The 22011-nt window shown below is 44.3% G+C and overlaps 1 protein-coding gene across 3 annotated transcripts in view; it reads left to right on the plus strand.

Moving 5' to 3' along the window:
* Positions 1 to 22011, plus strand: part of tenm3 (teneurin transmembrane protein 3) — a 469376-nt gene that overhangs the window by 131194 nt on the left and 316171 nt on the right. For all 3 annotated transcript variants that reach the window (XM_086210453.1, XM_086210454.1, XM_086210455.1), the window contains one exon: positions 12062 to 12142. The gene's annotated coding sequence lies outside the window, so the exon portion shown is untranslated. The remainder of the gene's footprint in view (positions 1 to 12061; positions 12143 to 22011) is intronic.

Consider the following 22011-nt stretch of genomic DNA (forward strand, 5'->3'; position numbering starts at 1 on the left):
CCCCAGACAGGAGAGTAATTGACCAATCTGAAGATTGCCCTTGGAAATGAAATGCTCAGATAAAGATGCCTGTGTAATTTGTCCTAAGCTCACACAAGATCTAGATGGCAATTTATCATTCAAATCAAATGTGTCTAACAGGAGCAAATTAGCGTGACTTCTTTCCTCTGACTCAGAGACTGTACTTTGATGCAGAGCCGGCCCTGACCTTCCTGAGGCCCTGAGCATAATTCTGCCAGGGGCCCCTCCTGCCTGGCCCCTGAGCCAAATAAACACCGGACACCCCAGTGCTCCCAGACTGCCCCCCCCCCCCCCCATCTTTTAAATAGGTTGCTCCATCTGCAGTAGTTGGCAGTAAAACAAAAAGTTGTCTGTTCTTTACTTTTAGCTGGAAAAAGATATTTTTCCCTTCTTTTTTTAATAATGTAGATGAGAAATCCACACCTGATCTCTCCCTATGGTGCATTTGTATACTCCCGCTTTTAATTGTGGCTTCTTTAGAGGAGCAAAATTAATATTTCAAAAATGTCAGTATTGTTAATGCAAGTACTGAAGTACTGTTCAAAGGGGCCGACGCAACTTGAGCAGCGAGCTTAAAGGGCGGCTGCTTTGATGCCTGACGAGAGTCTTTCTATTTCCAACACCTGTTTTGAGGTGAAGCAGCGTCGCTGCAGTCGGCAGCCATCACAGCAGTCGGCAGCCATCACAGCAGTCGGCAGCCATCACAGCTACCTTAAAAGAACCCACATTCCAATGCATGTTGACATAACATGAATTTGTATGCATGCATCTGTTCCTCCTAAATCTCTTCATCAGTGGATTTCAAAAAATGGATGGTTAGCAGGTAAATGCACTTAGATTGAACATTAAGAAAATAGATATTTTCTATTCCTCTTTTCCACTCTTCCTTATTTCTTGTCTACTTTTTCAAGTGCAGGTTTATCAACAATTCTTTTTTCAGATTTTGATTTACCATACAACCGGCTCTTAAGACATGAACAGCAATCAAATATCTACTGCAGTGACATTAATACCCCGCAAGAAATCCTCCCCTAATGAGGATAATCATGTTCAGTTTGAACTGTTATTTCTGTTTTCATTATCATTTGAATTCATTTCAAATGTATTTTGGAGGCTGTACTGTGTTCGGGGTGGATTTATCGCAGAGTCATGTGATTTTAGGTTCATTTTATCGAGGTGTAGCTTATAAATTGCGAAGTGATTGTATAAAGTATGGAGAGGGTGAGGGGGTTTTGTTCTGATTGTGGTCCTTGGCCTTTGGAGCTTGGGGTGTTGAACCAGAAGTGGTCACGGATAAGGTTCTGTCATAACTGAGGAGTTCTTTAACTCCGAATGGCGTGTTCTGTTCAACCCGGTTCCGAAGGCGAGCAATTTCCTTTGTGTGCGGCGCCTCTTTTTGGTGAGCTGCTGAGCAGATCTTCGGAATGGCGCTATTACAAGACTGACATTTATGGCAGACAAAAGGTCACGAATAAAGAAGCCTTATCTTCCATTGCCTTGCTCTGTGTCCTTTAACAAAGAGAGGATCCAGACTACCTTGTGATTTCTTTGTCTGATATTGACTCTGGATGTGAGTCACTGATGAGGGGAGGGGCAACACATGAGCTCATGTCAACTCAAGACTGCTTGCTTGCTTGTGTGATGGCAGCACATACTGGCGTTTTTTTGATTGACATCATAGTTGTGTGTGGGATTGTTGAAAGCCAGACACATCATTTTATGGTTTTAGGGTTGCTGTAGAGACAGTTAGTGCCTTTCTTGAGGCTGCACAAAAAGCTCATCCTCAAATGGCACAGACAAAGAAACAAGCTGGTCCAGCAGAGAGGGCTGAGTGCTTTCAACCTGCGGTGCTTGACTCATCCCAGCATATTGTCAGCTGGAGGCTGCAAAGACACGATGATACGTTTGAGAGGCAGATATCCTCAAAGTTGCCATAATGAGCTTGTCATCACATTGGCATAGTTCAAACTGGTTTCTGCTTACTTTGCTCCTCGTCTTGAATCTACAGGTCACGGCGTGGGACAGACTTGTCTCCACTGTGCCGAAGATGCAATGGAAAGACGTGTAATTCTTTCATCGCCAGTGTTCTTGCACATTTTACCTCATCTTTCTAGACCCCCAGAATAGATTGGATTTTGATTCTGAAAACAGACCTATCACAGCACATATTAAAGCTACTGTGCACAACAACAACAAATAAATACTAGTTATTTTCCTAGTGGAGCTCCATGGCCCCCCTGGACAACCGGTGCATCCATCTGCCTTCTCTGTCCGAGTGAAGCGCTCCTAAGGCGGCCTGGAGCAGCACCACCAGCCCCCTTGGGATCTGTAACATGGATCCAAATGCTGTGTTTCTTCGCTTGTTTTTGGAACATGAAAGGTGGTGCTCTTTCAAAGGTGTGCAACACTGCCCTCTACCACACCAAAGTGAGAACGCAGTGTGTCAAAGTCTGATCAATGGACAGGTCTGTCCTACTGATGGGTCCCAGCAGCGGCAGGAACACGAGATGATGGGAGACAACGCTCAGCTGGGGATTTGACTATGCAACGTTTGCTGGCTATGGACGAGTAGGACACTCAGGTTGTTTGAGCTAATTCTAGGGTTTTAGCAGTGACCCTCACATGTGGTGACCATGAGACAGGAAGCTGAAAGTGCAGCATCACACAAGGAACTGACAAGACATCACTTCTCGAGAAGAGTTTCAGGGTTGCAAAGCTCGTCGGGATTTCCACAAAACAGAAGAAGAATGAGAAGTAGGGAACGTGACGGTTCTAGAGTTTGAACTTTCACTGGAATGACATCAGGACAGCGTGAATAAAGTCCACACACACTTGATAGCAGTGAAAAACATTCACAGCGTGGACCTAACATGGATTTATTTTTTATTTTTTGAAACTCAAATTTAAATGTTTTTTTTTTGAGAGAGATTCATACCCCAAATAAATTCAATAATTGCATTGATCAGTTTTCTAACTCAAAATTGTATGATTCTTGTTTTAGTCAGCTTCTGAAAATGAGGCGTGAGCAAAGACTTGTCTTCTACATCCGCCTGCCTTTGTGTGCCTTTAAAACTACTTTGAGGTTATGAAACATCGTCTCATAACTGCAAACGTTAACACTTTGTGCTGCTATTTGTGGACATGTAATACACACACACAGAAACAGACACACACACACACACACACACACACACACACACACACACACACACATCATTACCAGTGCTTCTAATGTAACCAGCCACTCAGCAAGGAAAAATACTACCAACATGTTTTTGAATTTGTGTTTTAAAAGGTCATCGCCACTGTACACTGAAAGTGTGTGAGTCTCTCTGGCTGACTGGTTACATTAGCATACCCCCCCCACACACACACACACACACACAAACAGAGACAAGCATTATATGTTTCAGTGCAGTATGTGTGAGTTTGTGTGTGTCTGTCTTGATGTCTTCTTGGTTACATTAACAACAGCCTCATTGGTGCTCAGCCATGCTTACACACCAGTTTGTGGACTTCTATCATGCCATCAGCTTGCATCGTTCTCTCAGCCCAGTGACTCAAGTGCTCATGGGAACATGGGAAGCGTTAGATAACATGCAGCAGCATGAACCTACATTTAATGTGCAGATGCGTGTGGAGAAGTCTCTTCACATCCTCAGTGTTTATCTCTGTTAACCTGTGAACTCGCCTGCATGCTGCCGCTTCTCTCACTCTCATGCTGCTCTGATGCGAACATGAGGTCCTACAAAACGTGTCTATTTCAGCGGATGCTCAATTAACAATTGCTTTTCAGCTGTCATATTTTCTATGTTTAGATTTACTCCCTTTAATTTGATATTTAAGATCAATGGTATAGGCAGGGCCCCCCCTACACACACACACACACACACACACACACACACACACAAAACTAATAGAAAGTAAAACATTCAAAATACACAAAAATAGTAGGCTTTCCCAATTAATGCTGACATCAGAGACACGCCTGGCTGGAATTTAATTCCCACAACAAACTAGATCCTCCCTCGATACATGATCCCATGGTTACTATAGTAACCAGGACCACGCTATGGATATTTTCAGCTGATGGTGAAAAGCGAGATGTACCTGCTTCTTGTGGATGCTACAGTACCAATAATTGCTAATCAGTCTCACATTTTTACAGTGAAAGTCGATAATGATAACCTGTAAAGGCAACACTGCTGAAAGCAAAGCTGGGTGGATGGATGGACTGGTGGATGCAGTTTTACGGCTGCGCTGTTGAAAGTGAGTCACTGAGTTCCCAACGCAGCACATCAGGTACATGACTTTGCTGCCGACTTGGTACCAGTCGGCGTTGGGAACTTGTCGGATTCTACTGATGCAGTTGTTGTCTGTTGGTTTCTGTGCTTCTATCACGTGCGTGTAGAGTTATGCGCTCATATATTATGTCTTTTACTGTCTGTTTTGCCTTCAGGAGGCTGTACATGTCGTTATGAAAACTGACCGGGTTCCCTATGACATTTGTATAGGGGCTCAATCTCTGTGCATCTTGAAGGGCCGTCCATCAAAAATGCAGCCACTACATATTCCTCCCAAGCTGGAGCGCTGTGGGCTCGCCATGGGGCTTCTGGTGGAAACTGGTGCATTGAATGGCCGTGATCAGCTTCAGCTGCTGTGGCACAGGTGGTGGAAGTCAGGTGTCAGTCACCTGCAAAGAAGGAGGAGTTGTAACTAGGCCAAGGGGTCATTGATCAACCATTCATCCATCCATTCACTTCCTTTTGCTTATCCTGTTAAGGGTCACAGGGACGGGTGGGGGGGTGGAGCCTATCCCAGCAGCCTTCAGGCGAGAAGCGGGGTTCACCCTGGATGGGTGCCCTTTAAATAAGTGTGTAGCAGCAGAGGCTCTAATTAGTTTGTCAGACTCCAAACCTGTGACACAATCAAGACTAATTAGATTTATTATCTAGGTTGCAGGATAATGCTTCATACATCAGATTATTTCTTCTTTCCCTCATGGACATAACCTGCTGGCTGGTGTCTTCTCCAAAGTGGGGGTGGAGCTTCTCCTACCAGCATGAGCACTTCAGCGGGACAGTGTCTGACATCGTGTCCATCATGAGATATCAATGAGCATCAGGGAGGACAGAATTGTCTGACGCACAGCTGCCTCAGCCGAGTCCACCAACAGGATGACTTGCCAACAAAACCCTCCAAAAAACACAAGTATATTTCCCATAGTTTGCAAAAATGTTAAGTTTTTCACAATCAGGAGCTGTGTTTCCATGGTAATGGTTCAAGGTTCGACCAACACCTGAATCAATGGAAGGAGCAATGAACATTGTTCACTACTCAGGACACATCAATCATCCATCCATCCATCCATCTTCTCCCTCTTCTCCTGTTGAGGGTGGTGGGGGTGGAGCCTATCCCAGCAGCCTTCCCCCTGGACAGGTCACCAGTCCATGGCAGTGCCAACACATAGAGACAGACAACCATTGGCTCTCCCAGCCACGCCTACGGTCAATTTAGAGTCTGGATTAACCTGGTCCCTCTTGATGTCTTTGGACTGTGGAGGAAGCTGGAGTACCAGAGAGAACCCAGCAGGAACAGGGAGAACATGGAGACTCACCCAGAAAGACCCCGTGCTGCAGCCGGGGCTCCACCCACAACCTTCTTGCTGGGGGGCCACAGTGAGGACCACTGCTCCACTGTGCCAACCATCGAACAATGAAGTATCTGAAGTATGTAATGGAGTCACAAAAGGGTTCAGACCTCAGAATCTCAGTATTTGAGGTCTTGAGAGGAGATGCATTGAAATAGCTATCACTCCAACTAATAGTATACACTAGAATTTAATTTGTAATAGTTTGCCAACAAAGCTTTTACACTTACTCGTCATGGTTTTAGAAAAAAAATTTGACAATGGAAACATAATTTGACCGATGTAGTGAATCTTGAACTCGTGAGACAGATCAGTCCTTTCTGTCAAGGTCTTCACGGAGTAACAAATCCAGTAGTACCTGCTACTCAGGACCAATCACAGTTTGGTCAATTGAGAGCATCTGCTCAGTAACGCCGATCATTCTCTACTCTCAGCTTAATCACGCTGATGCATCTTCAGGCAGCATTATGAGACATGATTCTTTGGCACCAAACAAGTTGATGGATCTCAATGCACAGGTCCCTTAAAATTAGCCACACACACACACACACACACACACAGGCGCGAGCACACACACACACACGCAGGTGCGCACGCACACACACACAGGCGTGCGCGCGCACACACACACACACACACAGACCCAGTGTTTTTCTGTGACTGTAGAGAGAGGAAGATGAGCCACTCGGCTGCCTGAGCCACTGTATGCGTGTTTGTACATGTAGAGAGACTCTAATCATTCTCTAGTGTTGACAGATGTTTCCTGAGATTAGCATATAAACAACACCAAATGGAGGAACATATTACTGGGATTTAGGATTTGTGTAAAGCAACATTTGCACTTGATTCATACAGGTACCATTCCAACAACTGAAACATTGTTTGACACGGTATGATTCAGTGTATGGGCTGAGCCCGTATTTAATATGTAGGAGGTGTGAAGAGCTTCAAGTATCACCTGAGGATGGACTCCAGACTTTAGGGTGAATGAAAGAAAGAAATATTTGGTAGTGAAGGGGGCGCAGCTTCCACACAAAAATGGCTCAGTGAATCCTGGAAGATCTGAACCTTGTTCCAGAGCACAGTTGTGGGGTTTCTCTCAGAAAAAGGTAATAGTATTAGTCACATTGATACAAAAATCCAAATTCATTTGTTATTACTTTATTTAATCCTCTGATACAGACGTTTCTGGGTATTTCTTTTTTGAACCTAACCCTGAGTGCTCTGGCTAACCGATCTGGACCCCCAAATATGATGCACATTATTCATTCAAACACCACTGTGGGTTTGTAGATGCTACCAGCCAATCAGAGCCTCGGGATGTCCACATTAACCAAACAAATAAAAGTTTGCATCAAGGTAGACACAGAGAAGCTGGACATCAATCAGTTCAAGCAACCAAAGACACGTCAGAAAGTCTTGTCAGGTGCACGGCCGCGTTATACCGAGTCAGAGAAGCACGGGGTCTTTCTGGGTGAGTCTCCATGTTCTCCCTGTTCCTGCTGGGTTCTCTCTGGTACTCCAGCTTCCTCCACAGTCCAAAGACATCAAGAGGGACCAGGTTAATCCAGACTCTAAATTGACCGTAGGCGTGGCTGGGAGAGCCAATGGTTGTCTGTCTCTATGTGTTGGCCCTGCCATGGACTGGTGACCTGTCCAGGGGGAAGGCTGCTGGGATAGGCTCCACCCCCACCACCCTCAACAGGAGAAGAGGGAGAAGATGGATGGATGGATGGATGGATGATTGATTGATTGATGTGTCCTGAGTAGTGAACAATGTTCATTGCTCCTTCCATTGATTCAGGTGTTGGTCGAACCTTGAACCATTACCATGGAAACACAGCTCCTGATTGTGAAAAACTTAACATTTTTGCAAACTATGGGAAATATACTTGTGTTTTTGGAGGGTTTTGTTGGCAAGCGAGATACTGTCCTTCAAATGAGGGACGCCTCTGTGACATCCTGTTGGTGGACTCGGCTGAGGCAGCTGTGCGTCAGACAATTCTGTCCTCCCTGATGCTCATTGATATCTCATGATGGACACGATGTCAGACACTGTCCCGCTGAAGTGCTCACGCTGGTAGGAGAGGCTCCACCCCCACTTTGGAGAAGACACCAGCCAGCAGGTTATGTCCATGAGGGAAAGAAGAAATAATCTGATGTATGAAGCATTATCCTGCAACCTAGATAATAAATCTAATTAGTCTTGATTGTGTCACAGGTTTGGAGTCTGACAAACTAATTAGAGCCTCTGCTGCTACACACTTATTTAAAGGTTAAAAGCGTTTCCTGTTCCATGCAATGAAAAGCACAACTTTAATTATTTCAAAGCCGCTGCTTTAATTTAGTAACTTCATTGTTAAAGGCTGGATGGAGTTACCTTGAATGCATCCTGTAAAGTATTTTAATTAATGTCTTTGTTGCTCTTCAAGTGGCTGATGTCTTACAACAATACATCACAACATTTTGCATCATTGCAGCTTGCAGCATTGTCTTGTTTGGAGGGGAATTTCATCAGAAAGGATTAAGTATTGATTTCAAGATGCAGTGTGTGTATTTGTGTGCAAATCAAAATATTAGTACAGTTTGAACATTTTTGCCTTGAAGTAGAATAGTTTAAGCTTTCATGATGACTACCTGTATGTGTCGACTGGAGAAACTTTTTTCATTGGAAGTCTTTGTTCTTTGTTGGATAGATGTTTCCATTTACATGGGTAATTGCAGTATTTTCAGACCTAAGCGATGTTCTGCACGATGCATTTAGCAGGGAGGGACGACAACAATGACAGTCACTTCAGGTTCTACTTGTATTTGCTTCGACTCTGTATTAGTATTCATAAGTAGGGAAGTATTTTTCTTTGTATTTTTCTGTGTATTATTTTCAAAGTGCTCTGCCTTCAGCCTGTAACCACTCTGGCATCAGTAGTCTTAAAGCAAGCTGAAAGTACATCAGAACTTTCTCGTGTGTGTGTGTGTGTGTGTGTGTGTGTGTGTGTGTGTGTGTGTGTGTGTGTGTGTGTGAGAATCAGTAGTTGAATACATATTGCTGTGGTTTTCCTACATGCATGATGGTAGTGGATTCCCTGTGTTGAGGAGGAACAACTGCTCCATTTTTTGGCAACCAGAATGAAAACTATCCATATTAAAGCCTCCATAAAGCTGCTCATAGGTCCTCAAAACCTCAATAATGCGTTTTGTGGATCTCAGACCTTAATCAAGTTGATTGGTTTATTCAGTTCATAGCAGAAGTAGATGGGTCAGAGACAGAATATATGATGTACACACGTATCCGGGCAACCGACGAGCACGCTAGCCTGTGCGGAGCCTTGAGCAGCATAATTCCAGCTTTAATAATAGTGTCTGTTTATTGACAGACTCAAAAAACCTGTGTACACTGCTATGCATACACACACACACACACACACACACACACACACACACACACACACACACACACACACACACACTCTCACACTCACACACACACACACACACACACACACACAAGCTCACTCTCTTGTACTCTCACTTTCTGTATTAGTGGAGACAAGAATAGTGCCATCATGAGGGCTGGTGCCTTTCAGAGCAAAGAGAAATTGACTGAATAGCTGCTTTCAGACTCTTGCAGGGAGATAATGGACATGAAAGTACAGGTTCATCTCTTTTGTACAGCTGCACCCTAACAACAGTCCTAAGATGGAATAAACATTCAAAAGAAAGGTGAAAACACATGATTTGTGTCTTTGTAAAGTGCTTTTTGAGAACTTTCACCATTTTTTTTTTTATGAATATTCAGTTAAACTCAAGTGTGTTAGCTTGGCTGGTTGTAGCTGGTGTGAAAGATGTGAACGCGTCTCACTTCTGAACGCTGTAGACGATAGGTGCCAAATTCACGCCCGTGACACTACGAGTCAGACTGGACTTGCAAATTTGAGGACTTTCGATGAAATAGTTGTGCCTTCCCTCGTGTTCCTGACTGAAGTCGGGACTCCAGAGGGTACAAGTGGAGTGGAGTCATCAGAATCTGCTCACTGCTCACACGGGCACCCTTGACTTTCAAGGAAAGCGTATGAAAGGAAAACATTTTGGATTAATTTTTTTCCCCCCCAAAAAATTCATTGTCACATTATTTTGCATTTGCGGCAGAACTCTGTATTTATTTTGTGTTTCCCTTGTTGATGTCTGCTGAATGTTTGGAGTGTGCGGCCGGTTCCAGAGGGGTCGACCTCTCTGGGCATGTCCGTCCAGTAAATCGGACACAAACGCGGCAGAGCTGCTGCATCATTAGTCGAAGGCTGTTGATGTGTTTTGTGTAATGATTTTATGGTTTGCTGCCCAATATGTTTTTGGTAGAATCACAAAGAGCAGACGAGTGTGAAATTTGGCTACACAAATGACAGGAATGTACAACACAAAGAGGGAAGCTGTAAAGAGATGGATCTCATGCTCAGGACCAACCGGGCCGGACAAAGTCGGGTCTACGTGTGCTGAATTCTCAGGGTGTTGCTCTGGATCATGTTATTGCACCGCAGCTTCAGTCCAAATGATGATACACACCATCTGCTAAAAGTTAAAGGAATGAATGATAAATCTCTTCCCACCATCTATATATTTTTTACACAAATAATGATGAACAGGTTTCATGAATGGCATGTGCATGCAAGCAACACAGCAGGGATCCCATTTATCCAAAAAATAATGGCAGTCTGAAACTTCCATCTGCTTTCAGATTTCGCCTCAGATGTCCTTGCACTTCCCTCATAGGTGTTTAATGCAAATGCTTGCTGTTGCCTCCAACTTGGCAAGAAAGGCTTTATACAAGCAAAGAAACTGTGGAAACTCAGCAGCCGCCATGGTTTAGTCCACGGCCATCCGATCACTGCTCTTCATAGTGCGGCAATTATTGACCTTAAAAACTCAGAAGCAGGAGGAAGCCAGGATTACAGAAGCAGTTGATTGTACCCCCCCCCCCCCCCACACACACACACACACACACACATACCTCCATTTTCACTCCTGTGACGCTCAAAGAAGAAGTCTGTCACATTGTGCCTTTGAGCTTGAGTCAGTTCTGGGTTCATGTCTTGGAGAGTGTTGCATCTCTGTGTCATGGAAACAGAGCCAGGCGCTCACGTGGCTCTCAGGTCAGGTGCATATTCCACTTTGGATACTTTGTTTTCAGTCGGCAGACAGAGATGATTTTTCAATATCATTAATGTTATGCGCTGATTATAACTGTCATTTACTGTCTTTTAATGTTGATGTTGGAGTACTGCGTGTATGTGGGGGGTCCTCAAGTATTGATGCGTGCGTCTGTTGACAGTATAACGTCTGGGAAGTTGAATGTGAAAATGTTGGTGCTTTCAAAGAAGAAGAAGAAGGTGGTTGTCGAGTAGTTGGGTTCATGTAAACGCCATCAGCAGTGTCCAGGCAGGCTCAGCTGCTTTGATTTGAAAATGCCGGGACATCGGCTCAGCGTGTTGTTGGATGCACACAACCAGAGAGAGAGAGAGAGAGAGAGACCCACAATGTTTAATTTTGTCAAAATTGGAATATCATTGGAATTGGTTTCTGATTTAGAATGGAATGGTGACACAGCTGGTTTTCTGAGCACTGATGCGTCACACTGGCCGTTCAGTCATGTGACCGTCCACTGCTGAACGACATTGTCCAAACTGAGAGGTTCCAGCTGTTTACGAAGTTTAGAGCTTCTTTTCTAAGGACATGTTCATGCTGACTTCATGTCCTGACTGGCTCAGCAAGAGAGTTATTGTTTGTTCCAGTGATATACTGATGGCGTGTTATTGCTAATGACACCATGTTCTGAAGCTTAATGACTGAGTAACAACCCAGGGCCTCGGGCTGGAGGGGCCCCCCAGTCCCCCCAGTGGATACATTTGCCTGCAGCAACAGCAGGAGAGAGAGAGAGAGAGAGACAGACAGAGAGAGAGAGACAGACAGACAGACAGAGAGAGAGAGAGAGACATCAATTCCACTAATTTGGGTTGGCCCAGGAGGTGATGGGTCATCTTGGAGCCCGGGGCCCCAGAGCACTTAAGGCCCCTGGCATACTAATTCATGCCAAGCGGTAGCACGAAGCACAACTCCTTGACAGAATAAAGGTTAAGTAGAGAAAACAGATGTTTATTCACTGACACTTTATGTTTTTCTTAATATCGACCAATATATGAATGTTTTTCATTCTCAAATACTGTGATTATCTTCAGATCGGGTATGGCTTGTAGTACCACCATAGAGAGAATATGAAATGCAAAGCCCCTGCTTAGAATTCAGAAGGACCAGTGCAGTCAGACCTGGACTGGTCCAGGTGGCTCAGGACTTCGTCTTTTTGTGTATTTCTAACAAACGTGTTTTTGGATTTTTTCATAGTGCTGCTTTCTGCTGAGTGGCCCTGAACATCTCTGATTCTTCAGGTGAAGGCCCCGTTGTGCATCACACCTCCCAGCACAGGTGATTACGCAAGACACACACACACACACACACACACACACACACACACACACACACACACACACACACACACACACACACACACAGGGCCTCAAAAAAAGCACTTAGATGTTGTGTGTCAGTGACCAACTCAGGCAAGAGCAGGAGACCGTTAGCCGCCATTAAAGTGACGTGACTCATCGCAAGAGCGACCTCAGTCACATGACAGTGATACACACAGCTGGACACACAGTTTGAGCACCGCTGTAGGTGTGTATAAAAGTTGCCACCTGTTGTGTTTCAGCGGTTGCCTGCTTCATTGACAGGCTGTACTGTGGTGCAGGCTACAAGTAATAGTGGGACAATACAATCCTCTAGTATTAAAAAAGAAACTCTTATGTAGTTTAGAGTTTCAAAAGAATTTAAAAAATGTCATCATTGATAATGATGATAATAATAATGATAATATTGATGTTTTGCTGCAGTTGTCGCAGCGGTCAAAGGCAATCTCAGATGAAGCTCTTAGAACCAGCGGGAGGTGTGACACGAACTGTCACACACTCTGTAAAAGTTTGCGTGCGCAGTTCAAGATCAGATGGATGTGGAGGCATGTCTCAGCCCCGCCATTGCTTGGTCGAGCCGTTGTTACATTCTTCGGTGTGTACAGTGTCAGAATGCGTCCTGCGGGGAGGATGAGTGTGTGTGCTGCATGACGAGCATGAACCCAACCATGCTCAAGCTGTGTTGCTGTGATAGTTCACAACCTCAGCGAAGTGAGGAACAGCCTGTGTGAGAGGCATGATGCTAATTTCTTGGCTAGTCAAGCATGAGTCTGCTAATACACATCTGTGTCCGTGCTGGGTGAACACAAACATCTATGTACAACCTGAGGGCTAACTTGGCCTGCATGCCTCTGGCGGTCTTACATGTGGGTGTAATTCACTAGGTTGGCATTTGTTTACCTGAGTACAACGTGACAAGTTTTGTAGCGAGTGTGTAGGTTGGTGTTTTACTCTGGAGATGATATTCACTACATCTGCGCTGACACCTCAGTGTATAAATGTGCCTCACAGAGGATAATAAAGAAGCGAGTCTCCATAGTTGATTGCAGGAGTTCATCACAAATGTAGCTTTATTTTTAGCTTGCTAGTAAAGGGCGCCCATTCTTAGCGTACACAAACACCTCAGTGAGATGAAGACAAACAGTGTAGTATTATTTATCTGCTCCCTCCTTGTTCTGCACATTTATGAAAGTGCCAGTTTCTTTGTTTACCGAACGTTTGTGACACTTTGGGGTCATGCAGTCATTAAGATTTTCTAGGCGTTATCACATTTCCTCTGAACCACTGTCCTGCCGAGGAAATAGACAACAGCTCATAAGTGTGAGCGGTGGAAGTGACGGATGCCATCTGGCGGCTGCAGTAATTATGACCACAGGACAGAAGACAATCACATGATGTCAGATGGTGAGAACCCTTTGAGCTGAACTGGATGATGAAGAAGTATCCAGCTGATGTCTTTAGCAACACGTTTCATAGGCAGGAAAGATGAGTGCAATCTAAAACTTACTGTGTTGTTGTTCCTGATGACATGACATCCAAACCATAAAACTCACTCACAGGTTGTTTCTATTTTAAGCTCTTTCCTTTGAGGATATTTCAGATTTTGATAGACTTACTAAAGGTTGACCATTACCCCCTAATCCACTTTATTCCCTCTCTTCTTCCTTACTTGGACCCTGAAGCAGGCCCTCAGGGAGCATGAAAGCCAATCAAATGTCTTTAACGCGGTGGAGATGGTTCCTGGGGGACCGTAAAGACCAATAAAGAGGCCAGGAAATATAGGAGCGAAAATGAAGAATCCTCCCGTAGAGCGTTAGTCACCGGACTCTTTCTGTCTCGCTGCTTTGTTTTTCTCTTCGTCTCTGAGCGCCGAGATCTTTATCTTTTGTTCTACGATACCTGACAAGGAAGAGAATGCCACTGTTCATTACATCCTTACATTTACTTTTTACCAGCTGGTTCAGAGAATCCAACCACAAACTCAGCGTTCTTCCATACACACCTAAAACACATTCTACGTCCTGCTGGTGAATATGTTTGTTTATTGATTATGACTTATTCTCTCCATTCAGTAACTGTGTAAACTACAGTAAGAAGGTACAAAAGTAATACATCCCAGAGTCCTGAGAAGAGCCAGCGGCCTCTCGCCAGCATGAGCACACCTGCTGGGGATGTCACAGGCTTCTAGACAACACCTTTAAACACACCAGCACGATGATAGTCAGACCACTGGAGGTCAGCGACACCCCCACTGCTACCAGAGGGCCGTGAGAGGGTCACTGGTCAGTCCTTTTTAAAGTGCTGAGATTAGAGCTGAAGGGATTTGGACTTTATCGGTACAGCAATGGACTCAGTATTCTGCTTTGTGGTTTGATGTTGTTGTACGGAATCATTCAGTATTAATCACTCAGGTGTGTGTGTGTGTGTGTGTGTGTGTTGTAAATCTCCATAGCCTGGCTCCTCCTCACCTTTCCTTTCTTCCTCATCCTCATCTTCGTCGTAGGGTGCTCTCCCTCGGGTTTGCAGCAGCTCAACAGTTGCTTCTGTCAAATCGTGACTGAAAACTCCGCTGTGTACCTTTAACATGTTCCACATTGGTCAGTTCTGTTTTACTGGTTATGTAAAGTGTCCCAAAAGGGTTTATAAACTAAGTATTCTACTATTAGGGGGAGGAGCCCTTTGAATGTGAGCTCACTCCATTTATTTATGCTGATTCGAACACACAGCAGCACAAGACACTGAAACATGTTGCAAGCTCGTGAAAATTTTCTCCTGCATGCAGTTGCTAATTTTTTGACCTCGTAGCCACAGGCCCATTTAAGGCTGGCTGACCGACGCCGGTGTCACAGCTGTATCTTATCAGCGGCTGGTTGGCTGATATGCAGTGACATTAAAAGACGACAATGATTTGAAAATGTTGCTTCCAACTGTTTTCTTGGTCTTTATTTAAATGTTCAATGTTACTGTTTTTTTTATTTAGATTATTTGTTTGACTCATCAGCCTCTTATCGCTATAAACATTGTTGCGTAGAAAGGGTCTATTTTCATTCCAGCATATCGACTGCTCATGTCAGTCATCAGTGATATTTTTCCTGCTCTCTCTCCGCTGGTATCAGGCTCAAGATTGCCCTCTGGGTCAGGCCTTAGTCTCAGTATGAGACCACATTGGACCGTGTTCCCCCAACAGGCTCAGTGTTCTGAGTCCTCTGCACTGAGTGATTGGCCTCTTTTACCTGAGTAAGAGGATGGATTCAAGGCTGTTTATTCTGCATTTGAGGAAGTAATGAAGAAACTCTTCCTGGACAACTTCGTTATTCAACAGTGTTTCATGGTCCATTTGTACTGAGCTGCACTTTTATGTGCTTGTTCAGGGAGAGTCGAACACACGCGCGCACACACACACACGTACACGCTCCTTGCAACCTTGTCACTATTTGCATTCTGTCTGTGCTTGTGTGTAGTAACTATTTTGCATTTTGTGTGTGTGTGTGTGTGTGTGTGGGAGAGAAAGAGAGCGTGTTTGTGTCTGTGTTTGCGCGCTGCACATTTTAATTCGTCCAAAGACTTCTGGCATGAATCCAGTCATAATGTCCTCAATTTAACGTGATGAATTACTGTTGAGCAATTTGTCAGCTCGGGTCCACACCCGTATCAATCAATTAATCAATCTCTCCTTTTCTTTCTTTTTTTTTCAAACTCTGGCGGCAAACAAGACAATAAAAGGAGACAGAAACATTACATTAGAGGAACGATGAAAACAGAATAACAATCAAGTAGAAGAAAATACACAAATGATGTTGAATAGTTAAAATATTGACCAATGGTAAGTTCTGATAAGGAATCCAGAATAAAGGAGTGAGTTTAATTTTACTTTGAATGATTTCAGTGCTGTTGGAATGGCTCCGAGCACAAAAACTAAAAGGTGCCTCATCCTACTTCATGTACTTGAAGCAATCAATCTAAGTGACAGGCAACCAATGGAAGTGTAATGTGTTCTCTCCTTTGAGTCACAGGCATCTCTGGAGCAGGAGAGTTCTGAATAGTTAGTGATTTATGACGCTTTGGGGCAGAGCAGACAGGAGGGCCTTGCAGTCGTCCAGCCGGCTGGATGTGAAAGAGGAATGACTGCACTTCAGCAACAGTTCTCCGATGATAAAAAGCTAATTTGGTGATATACCCTGTATGCACACCAGAGGTTAGTTCTGAGTCACAGATGACATTTGTTGAGCAGAAGCCACAATAGCCAAGTGTTTTGGATTTTTCTTTGAGGGCATACAATGACAAAGTGCAGAAAAATACTTAAACAGTGGAAACAGTGGAAATACTTCACCAATCCTTAACATTCCCCAAGCTGAAAGAGTGTGCGAGCGCCAGAATCACACCGATTATTGGTAAATTCTTCACTCTGCTCCTGAATAAGCCACACTTGTCCAAGGTCTTGAACAGTGATTGGTCGGGGTACTGCTGTATTGTTCAGACTGTTGTCATGATGACTTTAAAGTTTTTCCCATGAAAAGTAAAGCAGTGCACTGTGCTAACCCATGTAATTAAGAGGCAGGAGGAGAGACGAGCGAGACATTCCGACATTTTCGACTGATTTTAGACCCACGATCAGCACATTTTTGTCATGTTTCTTAAATCAAACTGGATGTTTTAGTTGAGATGGCGGGACTTTTTCAGCCATTGTTTACAGTTTATTTGAATTTTAACCTTTCCTCAAATATGCTGCTCAAATATGTGGGAACATTTTTTTTCTGTACCACACATTTCTCACATCAATGTGGTCAGAACCATTCTTAAGTGTACTGTTGGTAAACTTGTGTGCAACCCGGCTGCCATGTTGGAAACAACTGAAGCACCGACCAACTGTACAGGACCAATGACCTCGTCCGTTATTGAAAATTTGTAGGAAAATGCATGAATTGTGTGTTTTTATATATTTTTTGGAAGAACCCCTGCCAATGTTCTATGAGAATACATGATCTAATTGCGTTTTCCAGCAATTGCAGAAACAAATGATGTCACTCTGATGACTTATCTGACGTGCAGACCGTTTTGAAAGACAAAATAATTCTGGGTCTGATCCCAGAATAAGAGCTTAGGCTGACACACAGGGCCGTCTCTGACACTGCTGGCCCTAAATAATGAAATTAAACCACAACAGAAAGCTCCAAACTGCTCAAAGCCACCGAAAGCTTCTGTATGCTGTGAGTCCAACCTGAGTAAATGATGTACATGAACGGTGTGACAGCTAAGGCTTCCTGTGCTTCCTGCAGTTTGTATACTGGGCCACTATAAATACCAGGTTTTGAGTCCCAATTACCAAGTGTCCAGGCATGGCTTCAACTATTCCAGGCCAAAGACCTGAATTTGGCCCTAACAGCGCCTCTGCTCTGGAGCTGGCGTGTGTGTGATTCAACACATGTTCCATTCTCATTCATGGCAGAGAACAAAACCCTCCAAGGCTGCAGTAATCAAAGCCCTTTGTTGATGAGAATCCTGCTCCACTTATTAAAAAGGTCTCGTTAGCATATTGTTAATGTAATTGTAAACTTAATTACTAATTAGGAGGCTAATTGCTAATTGCATTGATTCAATGTGGAACTGATGTGTGGAGATTGCCTTTAAAGTGGTAGAGAGTGCTAGTGAACTTGTGAGTGTTGCTCTTGTTTCCAGGTGTAATTAAAGGTGGCTGTGGGTGATTAGTGTTGGTGTGGTGGTGCTGACGTGGGCCTCTGTATCAGCTTGTTTACGGTAATCAGGTGACGTTGTGTTGGAGGTGGTACTCAGGACGTCAGCTGAGATGAAGTGAGAACGGAGCCTCACTTAAGCCGACCGCCGTCGCTGCGGTAGCGCATCACATCTATCCATCGCCTTGGTTGCTGTTGGGAGAGACACAACTCAGACGCTTTACTTGTAATTTATCAACGTTGGATCTCACTTTCAATGTGTAGATGTGATCCTGATGGGATCCAATCACAAGGGGACAGTTCTGCCCAGTGAGTTCACACTCGGCCTTTAAACGTGTCTCCTGTGATTGGATCTAGCTTCAACTCTCTGTATGCACCTAAACACATCCATCACTTCAGTTTGCAGTGGTTTTATTTGACAAATTGACTTTAATACAGCAGCCCATGAGAGCACATTGCTCAAAACATGCAGGCCTGAAAGGTGTATTTGTTGCTTTGGATCGTGTAGAGCAACACATCTGATCCAGTCACTGCCATTTTTAATACATGAGGATGTTCAGGTTGATGGTGGCTGTTTGAGAGATGGAGAGAGATATCAGCTGCGGGTCCAGGGCTATCAGTTTCACAATTATAGAACAAAGGAGAAGCTGGCGATACTTTTCTAATGTTTATCAGTCAGAGATTAAAAGCAGAGGAGAGAAAAATCACAGCGATGCTTGTTCCTAACAAACCAAGCAGCCTAAGAGGGTTGATGCATTCGTAGTGATCTGTCTGTCTCCCTGAGCGTTGCACGCGTCGTAACAATAAGCTTCTGTTCACGTGCTCGGCCGTGGAACTTCTGCTGGAACAGAGGACATCAGGGAGGAGGCCCCTCCTGGGCCCTTCAGTGTGGCACGGGAGGCTTTTCCTTCACACTGCTGAAAGCATGTGGCCCAGACCACCTTCGGATGTGGTTTCAGTGATTGGGTCTCAGGATACATTGAGTGCGCAAACCTGCTTGTGACCGGACACAGGGCCTTGTTACATATGTGGGACTTCCAGAACAACAGTACAGAGTGAAGGGGGACAGCGATCACCCATGTGCTCTTGAACATGTTTTGATTTCCTCAGCAGCCATTTGCTTTGCTCTCTGTCTCGGTCTCTCATTGGAGTTGCCTTTTTAAATGTTTCGATGAGGAGAGAAGATTGCTCTCTATCGCTTCCCTCACTTTATCTGGTTCTCACTGCAGGCTGCCGCCACCACCACCACCACCACCACCACCACCACCACCGCCACCACCACCACCACCACCACCACCCTCTTGGATGATTGATCTTGCAGACATGAGTAACAGGGTCGACACATCATTTAGGAAACACACACACGCACACAACCACACACACCAACAGTTGTCTGTGTTAGCACACAACTAATGGGAGACAATGTTTGTTCACGACCCCAGTTTGTCTGACACACACAGAGAAAAAGAGATCGTAAACAGAAGTGTTCAGTCAATCTCCCAGGCGGCGAGCGAGAGAGCGGTAAAGGTGGACCGTTGGAAAGTGACAGATGTGGTGAGAGAGTAATCAGAGAAGAGGAAAGTTGGTTTCAGAGAGGGATTGAATGACATGAGGGGATGAGCGACGCCACAGGAGACTTTAAAGTTGAAATAACACACGAGTCTGTGGGAAACAACATATTCCTCAACACGGTTGACTAAGAATGACATTATTCCTCTTCAATCCGGCTCCCTGTCAATTATTATTGATTTTACTTCTTCTGCGGTTTAAGTAAAATAGATAACAGTTTGATTTGGACAAAAATACTTCATAATGATGTCAGATCCAAACGCAGATGTCAACTATATAAATGCTCCTTTATGCTCCATCATGTTTAACATTTGAGGCATCAGGAGACCAAATCAATATCTTTAATAACTTACGTTTTCTGCCAGTCTTCTTCTCTTCCATGGCAGAATCGAACGCCTGTGCCTCCACGCAGCAGGCTGGCATTCTCCATCGTGACACTCACTGTCTCTGACTGGAGCTTTGGGCCTGACGAGCCAGCTGACACAAATACAGCCTGTCTGAGATGAACTTGGTTCTCACACTCCCCCTCTGGTGAGGACAGTGGGTGAATGGGAAAACCAATCATCTGAAATGGACAGTTTTATGGTTGTAATTCAACAGCCTTGTCATCATCCCTGAAGGTTATCTGAGTGGATTTTGCTGCGCTGGGAGCTTTTTCAGCTTCTGTTCTTGTATTTGTTTAATTAATAAATATTCATAGTCTGACTTGATCCAGCTTGACAGATTTTGTCATGTTTATTGTTTCATAATCCTTAATCCCTCTGATCATGAATACACATAATAACTTGCTTGGCCTTGTTTTAAAGATGTTTAGTTAAGATTGGACAACACTGGAACATGTGGATGAATTCCAACATGGCGCAGAAATTTATAGGACTTCTCTTTATGGTGGTGGTGTTTTATGGTGCCAAACAGGAAGTGAGGTTCTCTCCGTGTCATAGTTTGACATGTCAAAACCAGAGATGGTGCTTGTGGTGGACACCACTTTGAGGAAGCAAGAAAATATCATGCATCTTTTGACCACTAGGGGTGCTGCTGCAGACAGTTTGATGTGGACTGTTAATATGTTTGCTTTACGTGAGTCAAGGGAACATGGGTTCACCACCTGAGGTTCCCAGTTTGACCAGAAAAATCATGTGATAGGTTCGATGCTAATGTGTATATTCCAAGGCATTTGGAGTATGATTTTATATATTGATTTATTTATTTGGACATACAGCTCAAAAGTTGCTTTTGCACCTGTTCTGACCCACTGGGGGCACTAGAGTGCCTGCAAGGTGGCAAAAGGAGTGAAGGGAGTGACCCCAATCTAAGTGTCAGTTGTGTTTGTTTTGTGGGCTGCTGCAGACACGCGGCCAGGAGAAGAGAAGTCATAGGGAAAGGAAGGAACACAAAGAACGAGTGCTTATGCAGCTTCACTGATTGGCCCCAATTAACATGTGTAATGATTTGGTTGCTCTGAGATGACTTCGACTTCATAATGATGTGTTTGGTTGGTTTGAGCGTGAGAGTGAGAGAGCAGTGGAGTGTGTTTAATAACAGAGTACAAAAGAGTGCATTTCTACGTGTGCATGTGTGCCACAGATCGTGTGTGGCGTTCCGACTCAGAACCTATTTCAGTTTTAAAGTAAGACATTGATGACATGATCTGAGAGTGGAGATATTTGGCAACCAAAGGGTCGCTGGTGCAATGCTCACTTTCCCCTGGTGACCATGTGGAAGTATCCTTGAGCAAGATACTGCCTCTCACTCAATGTCAGCTGGGGATTGGAACAGGCTCCATCCCCCCGCGAGCCTTAACAGATAAGCAGTATGGAAAATGGATGGATGGATGATCATTGAGTGGGTTTTTATTATCATATCAGATTGTCAGACCTCCTGGATTAGTTTGGACAGTGATGTCAGAGGTAGAAGGAAGTGAAGGTAGCAAGCGGCTACAAGCTAAGCTAAAAGCTACGGCACAGAAGCTCCTGCTGTGTGACCATCCTTCTTACTCCTGTCCAGCAAGACGAACAAACTAAGTCTGGGGGGTGACATCAAACCGCAGCACAAAGACCTGTTTCATGCCGATTGTGACTGAGACATGACTGCGTGTCCCGCCACTTCCTGGAACAACTGTTTCTCTGTCTGTAGTTGGCAGATTCACATACAGACTTCGTGATCACATAATAGCTTTTGACATGGTGTATGTTGAGTTTTCCTGAATTATTTTTGTCTTAAAATCTTCCATCTGTTACAGTGAATCATTAGAGCCCCGGAAAATAAAGCTTTTAGTGGGATTAAGGCAGAGCACTGAGCGATTCAGTGGTTATTACCAGTAATGACATCCACATGTCACTGATGCTATTCTCAGGCTTTGCAGCATCTACAATATTTATGATGTTTGGCAAGTGTGCTGTAAAATGGATGTAGCAGATAGAGCAGGTCCTATGTGACTGTATTTGCTTTGGCCCTCTGCCCTTTGAACCCCCATCTGGACAGAGATTGGCTGCTCAGGTCTGAGCTCTAATCATGAGTGCCATGCGCTGTTAAATTGCTGTCCTGTATACCTGTGCCTGTTAAACTGCTT

This window comes from Aulostomus chinensis, chromosome 8 (assembly GCF_037954235.1).
Source record: "Aulostomus chinensis isolate RoL2024-O1b breed Wild chromosome 8, RoL_Achi_v1.0, whole genome shotgun sequence".
Taxonomy (NCBI): Eukaryota; Metazoa; Chordata; class Actinopteri; order Syngnathiformes; family Aulostomidae; genus Aulostomus; species Aulostomus chinensis.